This window comes from Dermacentor andersoni, chromosome 10, assembly GCF_023375885.2.
Source record: "Dermacentor andersoni chromosome 10, qqDerAnde1_hic_scaffold, whole genome shotgun sequence".
Taxonomy (NCBI): Eukaryota; Metazoa; Arthropoda; class Arachnida; order Ixodida; family Ixodidae; genus Dermacentor; species Dermacentor andersoni.
In genome coordinates this window covers 738,834-750,000 of record NC_092823.1, presented here as the reverse complement: position 1 = coordinate 750,000, position 11,167 = coordinate 738,834, and the positions used below count along the sequence as shown (strand labels likewise).

At 51.7% G+C, this 11,167-nt stretch overlaps 1 long non-coding RNA gene and 1 other non-coding gene across 2 annotated transcripts in view; one reads left to right on the top strand and one right to left on the bottom strand.

Moving 5' to 3' along the window:
* LOC140213509 (uncharacterized) overlaps positions 1-11,167 on the top strand; it is a 49,936-nt gene that overhangs the window by 2,581 nt on the left and 36,188 nt on the right. The gene's annotated exons all lie outside the window — the stretch shown is intronic.
* LOC126519751 (U2 spliceosomal RNA) lies at positions 2,980-3,169 on the bottom strand. The gene has a single exon (XR_007596657.1). It is a non-coding gene; the product is annotated as a U2 spliceosomal RNA (small nuclear RNA).

The following is an 11,167-nucleotide window of genomic DNA, read 5'->3' as shown; positions in this document are numbered from 1 at the left end:
TTCAATTGCATTTGTCGGCTCCTTGCAACATGTTTGGATTTCATCTTTTCCAGCATTCTCAGTACTCTCATTGTAGTACGAATTGCCGGCAGATTTTTTAGTTTTGAGTTATACATTCCTGAATGATGTTTTTCTCTTCCTCAAAGCTAGCCATAGGACAAGCGCTGTCTATAAAATCATTACTATAAGAATCCAGCTTATCGGTTCATCTTCGGCGCGATTAAAGTTCGGGAACTGGCGATTTTTAATGCCGTGATCACGAAGGTTAACACCAGATGTTTATACCAGGGGGGAGGTAACGAAAGGCGTGATTTTTCAGCATACCAGTCACGACATCTAATCGAATCTAAGATTGAAATGGCGTTCTGAATTCTTTTGCTTCCAGATAGAACAAACAGAAACAAAAAAAAGAGAAAGGATGTCATTGATTGCCATTCAAATCTGAAGACCGCGTGGAGAAAGTGTTCCGGTTTACATTCGGCAAATCGAAATGAACGGCTAAAATTAATCTATCGTCTGGTTTCATGCGCGAGATCACGAAAAAGGCAGCCATTCTTCTTTACATGGTTTCTCTCTTTTGCTCTGTCATTTGCGCACGCAAATTTCTTCGTACGGGAATTTTGTGAAGCGAAGGCGGCTGCAGACCATTTTCTTTGTTTAGTTCATGTTCGTAGGTGCAAATTACAAACCTAACACTTGGAGCAACATTTCCACTACTCTAGAGGGGCATGAACTGTAGACAGTGCACGCTTTCTCATTTATCCAATCGCTCGCAAACACATTGCATTGCTAGTCTACAGTGGCAATACAAAGTGACGTTTCACCATGCACGTCGAAGTTCATTACCAGTACCGCGCCAGCGTCGACCGGCCGGCGAAGCGACGAGCTCAGCAGCGCATGCGCAAGGCCCGACACCACCCCAACCGAGCTTCCCTGCTTATCGGAGAGAGCAAGTGCGCGTGAACACGGGCGCGTCTGAGTATCTGGATTAAAAAAAAGGGTGTCTGAGATATTGACAAAGACAAGTGGTCGCGGTCGCTCTGAATCTTATCGTATTATAGAAAACGTGCGATGGTGGCGCTTCCTTGAGGGTCAAAAAGTACAATCGTCGAACTAGCGCTCCCGGCGGCAAGTGGAGTACATCCTTCTTCTTGGAACGGTTTGCAATTGACTGCTTGAATGTGCCGACCACGCGTCGCGTGTCGCGTATAGAGCCAACCGTTGGCAAGCACGCGTCTAGCGTAGCAGCAGAACCGATCGCGGTTGCGATAACCCATCGTTGGCAGCGAAAAAGAAAAACACCCGCACGCAGTTTGTAGCAGTAACCGTACAAATCAATGTGGTTTTAAATATAGCTTCACCGGTCACAGTAGAAGGGCACCGAACCTTTCTCATGACGCACACCGCTGTATTCCACAAAGAACAAAGCGCACAAAATAGATATGATACAGCCGCACCGCATTATGTCGTGTTTTCAACATTCCATTACTTTCGTGTGCATGCGCGCTAGGGCCACGCAGGCCAGGAGTAAAAGGCAAGAAAAAAAACGGTACGCAATCCTAAGCTTTGACTTGACTACTGTGGCAGTCGCATTTATATTCTTTACCTTCGGCGAACGCAATGCGCAAACTGAACTCGAATTTCCAATAATGGAAATTCCTATTTGGCGATTTGGTTGTATTTTTGGCTAATATTTGCGTTTTTCGCCCGAGCAAGTGCTTCACTGCACTACTCTTTCCCCTTCAACGTGGCTTCACTGTCCTGCAGGCGTGCTCTGCGTTAGGCCGAACCTGCAGGCAAAAAGCCTGGGCGCCGCCATCTTGTTGAGAGCGGCGCCGGTGACACAATCGCGCCGAGCTCATTGAGTTTTCCCCCAAAACTGAAAAAAATTTGACTTACTTAAACGAGAAAGATGCCACGAGTGCCCCAACAAAAAGATTTAAGGATTACCGAAGGGTAATTGAGGGCGACGCAACGGGCTCTGGAAAGAAGGATGATGGGTGTAGCGTCACGGGGGGATCGGAACAGAGCAGATTGGGGGGTGTGAGAACAAACGCTAGGTAATGACACCAAAGTTTAAACCAAGAAACACAAATGGGCATGCGCAGGGCATGCAATGTGGGGGGAAGATAACCGATGGTCATTAAGGGTTACAGACTGAATTCAAGAGAAGGACAGCGGAATGGCAGAAAGTTAGGACGGCAGATTAGATTAGGAACTACATGGCGACAATCAGCACGTGATCGGGGTACTTGGAGGATCATGGGAGAGGCCTTTGCCCTGCAGTGGGCGTAGCCCGGATGATGATGATGATGATGTTGATGATGAAAAGGTAGCAACAGGTCTTCGTAACATAGAGGTTAGAAAGATGAGGCACCTTGGAACGCTTGAATATATTTCGCCACACTAGAGCATACGACAAGCTTGTTTTCGAGGTGCTCGGTCCAGCTGCTACGAAAATGTGCACACAAAGGCTGCACAGTAGTTGCCAGAAATCGGGCACTCAATTTTTCTTTGATACGGAATCTTTCTTCCACTTGGGCAGCGGTTTTCGGCAGGGCGAGCTTGCGTCGGCGCGGTGGTTTACGGATCCAAGCGATAGTGAACTCCAAAATCCAGTGTTGGCTTTGAGTGGGATTCATATTGATCGCGAACCCCACGGCTAATCCAACCCCGCATCCCCCCAAGTGGCTCTTTAGAGGAGACAATCGTTCAGAGACATCGGATAAATAGGAATTCTGGTTCTTTCTTTTGCTTTCATTTATTTTTCTCGAAGGCCATAACAAGAAATTTGCTGGTGCGGCTGTCCCATTCGCGACGCAACAAGTGCGACGCTACACACAGATGGAGTGGCAGTTTAATTACTCTCGTGGTCCGCGAACCGGCATCGTTGAGTATAGTATAGAAATGGTGCGTGTCAAGTCAGTGCTCGCTTCGAGCTTGTGCTCTTCATTTTCATTGAATGAAGTCTCACCTAAGTGAGCGGGGCCCGATCCCGGAGGTAGTGCAATACCGGGCCGACCTGCGGCGGAGGTGAAGCAGGCTTCAAGCACTCCGCCAACTTCCAAAAATAGGTTTAATATCGTGGGTCCATATAGAACCCGTATCAGATATTAAGCTGATAAGAACAGACTATTTTATTATGCTAGTTACAGTACATCAAAAATATGTGTTACAAAACCAAGGAAGAAACGGATAAAACATGTATAATCTAAAAACGCAAACAAATGGCTAAAAACGGTTAGTTAGTGGTGTTAGTAATAAAAGGCTAAAACTGTAAAGGTGTATAAAAGTTGCAAAAAGTGCTTCTCTAAAAAACAGTAAGATCGTTTAAAAGGTGCCTATGTGGGCTCTAAAAATCTTTGTAGAGGCGCTGATCGTGTCGCTGATGCGCAGGCGTTTGAGTGTCCGTAGGTATTGGCTACTGCACAGCCTGCGCATCACGCGATCATTCCCCTGATCCCAGGTGCCAAGGGAGCCGACGACGACCGCGTCCACCGTCACGCGTTGGAACCGCCGGAGGAGATGACGCTGTACAGGGGCGTACTTCTCCTCCTTAGCCTTCCGGGCGTCCTGGAACGCCTGCAGCCTGTTCTCGAAAGGGCAGCAGACGTCCAGGAGCAGTGCCTCCTCTCCACGGGCCAGTACCAGGTCGGGCTTGAGTGATGTGGTGCCCACGACCTGGTTCTCTGCGATGACTGTAAACCTCCCCAAAGCAGCCTTTTTTATTCTGGCGACGATGGTGTTATGACGCTCCGTCATGGCCCGGTTCTGCCGCATGCAATGGCATAGTACATGCGGCAGTGTCTCCTCCCCATACCCGCAGCGCCTGCATCTTTTGTCGGCTGCGGGTGCCCAGAGTCTTGTGGCGTTGAGGGGGAGGAAGTTTAACCGGGCTCGATGCACGAAACGCCAGTCGGTGAAGCGGGTGTAGCGGCCGGACCTCATGAAGTGGTAATTTGCCGGGTCGGCCGCCACACACACCATCGCCTTACCTTGGTTTGGTTTGTCATGCAGAGCTCTGTCCCTTTCGGTGGAGAGGAGCGCCCGGATGGTCTTGACCAGCTTGTGGCGGTTCCTCGCTGACACAGAGGCCTCTCCGCAGTTTATGCGGGCCCCATGCTCCAAGAGCTCCCAGGCGACGGAGAGGCGACGGGAGGCTTTCCGGGCCATCGACCACACAGACTGGACCTGTGTGGACGTTAGTCGAAAGTCGCCCTCCGTCTCGCCTGAGAGGTAGGCCTCCATGTCCTCGGTGTTCGCGGGTCGTCTTAGCCGCCTTGACACGACGCCCTCTAGGTCCCCTGCTGCACGCTCCCGGACTTCCACGTCGGTCGACATCAGTAGCTTGAAGGCGCCATCCACCCGGCAGATGTCGCTGAGCTCCGCCGCAAGTGGGATCCCTGCACTGCCAGCCTGAGAGCCTCCGTACAAGTATTCATTGGAAGCTCTGGCTGGCACGTACAGGGTCTTGATGAGCGGGCGGAGCTCCTCGTCTAGGCGTTGCCACTCTCCTTTGCTGGCAAGGCCCACCCGCATGGCAAAGTTCAAGGCTGGATGCAGAAAGGTTTTTAATGCATCCAGCCTTTGCCATGGGGCGAGCATGGAGGAGAGTAGCTTTCTGCCTAGGTGGATGGCCTCGTCGACCGTCGTCTCGTCCGGTAGCACCCTGAACCCCACTGGACGGCCCAGGAACTTGTGCCCCTCGAAGTCGCCAAGCGCCGGAATCGGGTCGCCACCCACGGTGAAGGGGGTGGGCCGTGTACCCACGGGGTGGCGACCAGACAGGTGTAGAGATCGGCACTTGGCGGCGTTCAGTCGCAGCCCAAGCCGGGCTGACAGCGCAGTCACACGGTCCAAGCGGCTCTGCAGGGTGGTGGGATCCGCGGCCAGCAGCGTCAGATCATCGGCATAGGCAAGGATGTTGTGCTGCCTATCGCCTCCCTGTACTGCACGGATGACCGGGTCCACCACCAGGTTGAAAAGCAGGCCGCTCAGAGGACAGCCCTGTCTCAGCCCGGCTCCGATGGTGATTGGCTCCGTAATGCCAGCTGCTGCCACAACGCAGGTGGTGTTGGCGCGGTAGAGGTCTTCAACGATGGTAGCAAAGGCCTCCCCTGCGCCGGCGCGGCGGACAGCGTCGACGAGGGCCTGATGGGCGACCGAGCCGAAGGTGTTGGCAAAATCGAGGAACCCCACGCACAGCTCTCCACCTCCTGTCCTGGCATCATCCAGGCGTCCCTGCAGTACGAAGTTGTGTTCAAACACCCCATCGTGCGGCAGGAAGCCCTTCTGACACCTGGACAGTACCGCATGGTCGCCCAACCACCTCTGCAGCCGGGTGGTGAGACACCCGGCATACAGTTTGGCAATCGTGCGACCAAGGGCAGTTTGTGGGGTCCTCGCTGTCGCCCTTCTGGTGAATCAAGATTGTCCTTCGTCGACTTCCAGCTCAGGGGTGTGCGGCGGTATTGGAGGCATACGTTGTATACCGCCGCCAGGAACCTGCCCTCAGGGTCCACCTGCCTCCAGTGGTGGTACGTGAGGCGGTCCTCCCATGGAGATTTACTCTCGCATTTACGGAGCTTGGCTGCGACTTCTTCCGGTGAAAAGGGGCACAAGTCCAGTTCTTCGGTGGCCGGAAGCCTTGACCGCAGGATGCTGGTATCCACGGTTGTTGGTGACCAGAGGTTCGAGTAGTGGTCTTGTAGTGCATGGGGGTCGATCGGACAGAGCTGCGACGGGCCTTCAGTGATCAGCCGCACTGCCCGGCGCCGGTTCCTTCGGTAAAGTGTTTGGATCTGCTGGGGGTTGTCGGGGTTAACCTCGCGCCTCCGTGATTGGCGCGAGTCCCCGACTGGCAGCCGCAGATGTTTGGTTGCGGCTGCAATGGCACGGTCGAGGATGTTTTCAAACCGTGCCCACTCCCCAGCAGACTCAGGCAACCGGCTCAATGCCCGCAGCTCTGCCGTCTCGTCTTCTAAGCCCCATGCACTGCCCTCAGGCCGCGTGGTACCAGCATGTTCTTCCTGGGTCCCGAAGTCCTGGGTGCTTCGGTCATGGTTCTGCGACTCTGCCCTGCCTGGGGAGAGCTCCTGCATGGCCGCCGGCTCGTGAGCCTCGGAGGCTGATGCTCCCGGGCTGCCTCGGTTGGACAGCAGCGATGGTGTTGGAGGAGGAGTGGCCGAGGCCGCGGTCCGCCCTGATTGGGTTGGCGTCCGCTGAGAGGGTGCCTCGGCCATCTCGCCATCGCTGCTTTGTCCGGGTGTTCCTCGAGGCGCCACAGGAGACGGCTCCTGGTCAGCGGCCTGCTCGGTTGCCACTGCTGGTGTTTCTGGAGGGTCCTCAGCGGGACCCTCGGTGCTGTCCTGCTCTGTTGGAGGGGTGCCGTCGTTGTCCTGCTCCGACGCACCAGAGGCAGCACCCGCGGCGAGATCACGCCTGGCTGCTAGTGCCGCCTCCCTCCTGTGCCACTGTTCGTGGTTGCTCAAGCCCGTCCTTGTGGGGAAGGACATTGAGCAACTGCCACACTGGTGTGGCAGGGCAGCAGGGGGGGCGGGCGAGTCGGCTGCAGCCAGGCAGGCGTGGGAGGCTGGTCTTAGCCCCAGTGTCTCGCCGCAGATACTGCACACGTTGATGGTGCGCCGGATTCTGCCACCGTGCTCGAGTTCGAGGTGCCGCTGGAGGGACTGCCGCCGCGCTGTCCATTTGGCCGCGGCGTAGGCAGCTCGGCAGCCCTCCTCGCAGCACCGGACCGTGTGGGGCACGGCAAAGAACACCGTGAGGGTGCTATCCTCACGTGCCGGCTGGCGTTCCCGCCCAGGGGTGTTGGGGTCGCCATCGTCCTCGTTTTGGTCATGGGCCATGCGGCCGTGGCCCCCAGGATCCATTGGATGGCCTTGACTTCCGGACCCGGCGGCTCTCCTTAAAGGAGGCCAGGTCCGGAGGCTAGGGGGCCACTAGGAGTGGCAGCGAGGAGGCCAGGCCCATGATGGACGATGGCGAGGGCGGGGGCCAGCCGGTTGTGCCCCAGCACCGTGCCAGTCGAGACGGCAGGACCAACAGGCACCCCGCAGGTAGTAGCACCGGGTTCCAGGCAGTGGTCAGGCCGAGCAGGGCAGGAGTCTCCGATAGGCTGCAGGCAGCGCCAGGCAGCGGCAGGACCAGGAAGCAGGGCCGGTGTGGGTCGTCCAGGGGCCACCAGGTGGCAGCAGGGTGGTCTGTCCTGGAGGCAGTGCAGCAGGGAGCCGTGGGCCTAGAAAGAGAGGGCTGGGTCAGGGGAAAGACACTGCTATAACCGGGCAGGTATCCGGGCGCCTCTACAAAGATAAGTGTAGTAAAGGCCGGGCAAGCCAGCTGCATGTACTACACAAAGAGAAGTTTTTATTGCTAGTAACTTACATGGCACATGCATATGCACACCTTCCAGTGCGTAACAGATAGCAAAACATATATGATATGTACAATGAAAAGAAGGAAAAAAAAACCAACGATGGTCGTATTATTTACAATGGTTCTTTCTGTGTGGAAGTGTTGTTAGCATATGTGCTATGGTACAATACCTTATCTCAACATTTGCTATACAGCTCTAGGTACGTTACACAATCGTTAACATGGTATTGTCATTTTCCGACGTGGCTGTTGACTGTGACTTCACTCAAGACCTGTGGCGCAAGGTCCACTCACATGCTAATTGTTCCTTTCCTGCGTAGGCTGTGTGCTTAGACACTTTCCTACATGTGTTGTACCTTATGACATTTAAGAATCGACAGTGCTCTTCGACTGGAGAGCTTCCTTTTTTTTTGGGGGGGGGGTATATTGTATTTTAATACTTCGTCATGGGCGCTATGATCTTATTGTTCTTAACCTTCCAAAACCGGGTGTGCCACCTCCTTAGGAAGTGGTCTACCCCGGTCCTAGATAGTTCATTAGATAATATGATTTTCATCAAATTCCGAATCTGTTTCAAGACCGGATAAAGTGCTTTTTGCGGCTTCCTTTTAAGCTCTGCCAGCCCTCTTCTCTTCCACAGACAATACATAATAATTACTGTTAACAGCTTGTCGAAGCGGTTTTTTTTTCTCTGGTTGCAGAAGTCGACACTTAAAGGTGTTGCATGCGACTTTCCATACTGCTTTTCCTGCTCCGCATTCTTTAAGTGCGTGACTTTGCGTTTCCAACTGTGTACAATTCGGGCAGTGGTCTGTCGCAGTGATTCCAAGGTGTTTCAGCCGTGCTCTGGTTGGTAATACTCCCCATCGTCTCTTCCACTCGAAATCCTTTATTTCGCTCGGTAACACCGTGTTCTTCCACCATGTCCATTTTTCTTTCGCACTTTTCTTAATTTCCTCTAGTTCGAGTTCCTTTATTGCCATTTCAGCGTTTACTTCCGCTGGTTTGATTTCACTTATTGGGATGTTAGGGCATAGTTCTTCAATGGCTTTGGTGGTATTAATTGCATCCTTATAAAAGCCCATTGGGTGTTCTGCTCGGGGCCCGTACCATTTTTCCGTTGATATCAGCCGACCGAACGTGCTGGTCCAATAGTCGATAGCCACTCTGCCTACATATTGTTTGTTGTTGATCAGCATATCTACTGTCTTGGCTGCTAGTATTCGTGCTGTTTGCCCTACGTTCGGTATCGCCAATCCCCCTCTCGACTTTGGTAGTCTGAGTATTCTTCGCGGCACAGGCGCCGGTTTCTTACGCCACAGGTAGATCCCGATTAAGGTTTCCAATTGTTTCGCCACGAGTCTTGGCATGCGTGCGATTCGTGCCACGTAGAAGGCCGGCGCGCAGATCTTTGATCTAATCACTTCAGCTTTGTTCACCAGGCTTTGCTCTGGATGCGTTGGGTCATCTGCCACCTTCCGTGCTTTGTTCAGGGGTTCAGACCAGCTTTTGGGTGATACCTCGCCTGGCTCGAACCACACCCCTAGTACCTTGACTGCGTCTAAGAATTCTATTTCACCTAGCTCCTTTTCGCAAAATGTACCGAATCGGAGCGCTTTGCTTTTTCTTTCATTTATTTTGGCCCCGGATAGTCTTGCGTATTGCTCGAATATTTGTAGTACTGTGCTATAGCTTGCCTCATCTCTTACAAAAAGAGAGATGTCGTCTGCGAAAGCCGAGATTTTTATTTCTGTGCTTCCAGGTAATGGAAATCCCCTTATTCTTTTCTCCTCATTAATTTTTCTCAGAAGTGGATCAAGTGCCACCACGAAAAGACTGGGTGATAGCGCGCACCCTTGGCGGACTCCTTTGGTTACCTTGAAGTTTTTGGTTACTCTGTTATTAATTAGGATGTCGCTTTGCGAGTCACGGTATAGTGTTTTTATTATGTCTATGAATTGTTGTGGGAAGCCAAAATGCGACATCACATTGAACATGTATTCGTGTCTTATGTTGTCAAAAGCTTTCTCTTGGTCTAGTGTTATAAAGGCCCCTTTGACCTGCTTCGCCTTTGCATATGCCAGGGTGTCCCTTGTGAGGGTTAGTGCAGCGAAAATTGATCTGCCAGGGATCGCTGCTGCCTGGAATTCTGATATAATAGTCGGCAATATCTTGCCTAGCCTTATTGTGAGGATCGATGTTGCTATCGTATAATCTGTGTTCAAGAGAATGACTGGGCGCCAGGCATTTGTATCGAGTGGGTCCGTATTCGCTTTAAGTAACAGCACAATCCTTCCTTTGCTGAAGGACGCAGGTTTCGTTTTGTTCCTTATTAATTCGTTTAAAGTGTCTTCTAGCTTTGCTCCGATTTCTGGAAAGAAGGTATAGTAGAATCCTGTCACAATTCCATCAGGTCCCGGGGCTGAATCTTTATTCATGCGACGAAGAACGCCCACTATTACTTCTTTCGTAGCGGGTGCATATAATAACTGTTTATCTTCTTCCTTGATCTGCGGTAAGTGTGGCAGCCATGTGGGTGTGTTTGGTTCATGTTGGTCGATTGTTCCTTGCATTCTCGTTGCAAAGTGTTCAATAAAGAGTGTTTCGATTTCGTCCTGATTTGTTAGCACTTCCCCGCTTGTGGTACGCATGCTCCTGATGCTATTGTTTTTCCCAGTCGTTGGTCCTGGATTGCGGTTTTTATCTTCTTCCGTTGTTACATGTTGATCTTGGAATGTCAGTGGCGGACTTGTTCCTTGTTTCACTTCTTTGATATGGTTTTGGTATCTGGTGCGGAGGTATGATAGATATTCTTGCGTGCAGAACGTTAGTTCACTTCCTCTTTCAATTATCCGTATTCTTCTGGATATTTCATTTAAATTTTGTGTGATTAGTTTTTTCCTCTCTTTTCCTGCTTCGATCAGAATTCCTTTCCATTGTTCTTTTAGTTCGTCCCAGGCTGTGCTCTCTGGGTTGGTCGCCATACAGCTTTTCCTTAATGAATTGACAGGCTTCCTGATCCCGTAGTAGGTTTGTGTCCATTCTCCACCTGTTCGCTGGACTTTCGCTTCCACATTGTCCTTTAAGCGTGAAACTCAGCGGTTTGTGGTCGCTAAAAGTCTTAAAACCTTCTGGGCCATTCATTATTTGGATGTCTACCACGTCGGATATCAGATTTGAGGAAAGGTACACTCTGTCTAACCGTGAGTCTGTTTTCCCGCCAGATCTTGTGCCTCCGAATTCGTTACCGTGTTTTACAATCCACGCGTCTGACATGTTATGGTACAGTAATAGTTTGCGTAACTCCTTTGCATGGTGGTTGGGTCTTCCATGGCCGGGACCACGAATGTCGCGGACCGAGTCCAGGACGCAGTTTAAATCTCCCACTACGATGCACGATGATTTGCTGGGTATATAGTCCCATAGATTTTTGAAGAACTCATTAGTGAGGTTCCGTGTTACAGGCGCATATATGTTTATTATCTTAATTTTCTGATTACCTAACCGCATGTCTAGGCAAATGATTCGGCCTTTCGTGTCAAATGTGCAGAAGGTGTGGCGTCGAAAACGGCCGGACACATAAACTACACCTGTTCCACATGCCCTAGAGGGTGTAAGGGAAAAGAAAGCATCGACCCCGTTTGTTTGATGGAAAACAACCACGTCTTGTGGTGTACGCATGTTAGTTTCTTGGAGAAATAAAATGTCAATGCCCTTCCTTCGGGCAAAATCAATTAATTGTTTCTGTTTTTCAGTATTCTGAAGACCTCTCACA